The following is a 1,463-nucleotide window of genomic DNA, read 5'->3' on the forward strand; positions in this document are numbered from 1 at the left end:
TGTTGCTGCTCATTTTCCTTGGCATCATAGATATTTTGTGGACCAAATTCAAGTGGTCTAGATTCTGTGTCGTGTTCTTCTTGAGAGATGGGTGTATGACTGTCATTTGCACCAATATCTTTAGTAACATTAGAACAACTACCCCATTCATATTCATTGGAATCAGTCTTAGAGGTATTATCCTAGATTCTGGCAGTGCTGTAGACTGGTATGTTGTAGGGTGAGAACAGGTCTTTGATAATTGATACAAGTTTGATAGTTTTCTCTGATTCTGTGTCAGATCTTACTTCTACTCTTTGCATTTGTTTGTATATCGTCTCTCCTTGGGGAGGAATAATGTTACTAGAAGGTGATTCCTCTTTTTCGGATATTGGTTCTTGAATATGATGTGCTTCTGTAGTAGATGCTTCCTTCTTTTGATTGATGGGCTTCCTTTGATATTGCTTTCGTTCTTCATTTTCACGTTCTTTGTGTATTGTCTCAGTTGACTCAAATAGTGCCTCCTGCCAGGAGTCCTCCTTTTATTTCTTCTTTGCTTTTCCATTGAGGTTTTTGGTATTTGCTTGGTGTCTTCCTTGGTGGTAAAATGTATTCATAGCCCAATCCTTTTTTGTCTTTACTGAATTGTGAAGGAGGATCTAATGGTTCTGTGATGCCTTCCTGACGTTTACCAATAGGTCCTTTGCCATTGTATCCCATCTATTGCATGATCAAGTAGCCTTTTCCATACAAGTGTGTTGGTATAGCTACTTCCACAGTAGCCACTCTGTCTTCTTCCTCATCCTTGTATAGCCAACTAAGGATGTCTTTCTCCTCTGATTCATGTGCTAGAGTACCTAGTTGGATAAATTTGGCATCAAATTTGGTGATGGGCTGGGTTGCTTGATGTGTTGATGTTGTATGTAATCCATGAGATTTAGGTGATGCTGGTAAGTTGGCCAAACACATGGGTTCCAAAGAGTATTCTCCCATGCCTTTCTCTTTAATTTTCATTTTCTGCTTGAAATCCATAGATAGTGATGTAGACTTTTCTTGCTGAAGATCTGGTGTTGAGTAACTTTGTTTTTCTCTATTATGTGGAACCAAGTTGTCTTGGGCTGCCCCCATAACATTACAGTGTTGAAATGAATTATGATCTGCTGATATAGAAATCTCTTACCCATTGTATGGGAACTTAACACACTGATGATAAGTAGAAGGTACTGCTTGCATTTCATGTATCCAAGGTCGACCCAATAAGATATTGTATGTGAGGTCTATGTCTAAGACTTGGCACATAGTATCCTTTTGTATTGGTCCTACTTGAATTGGCAACATTACTGTTCCTTTGGATGATCTCTCTTCATCATCATATGCTTTGATAGTGATCTTTTTGCGTGGATCAATAGATTGCTCAGAGAAGCCTAATGCACAGATAAGTTTCAAGGTACAGATATTGAGTCCAACTCCTCCATCTATTAATA

This window comes from Cryptomeria japonica, chromosome 9 (assembly GCF_030272615.1).
Source record: "Cryptomeria japonica chromosome 9, Sugi_1.0, whole genome shotgun sequence".
In the NCBI taxonomy this organism is placed as follows: Eukaryota; Viridiplantae; Streptophyta; class Pinopsida; order Cupressales; family Cupressaceae; genus Cryptomeria; species Cryptomeria japonica.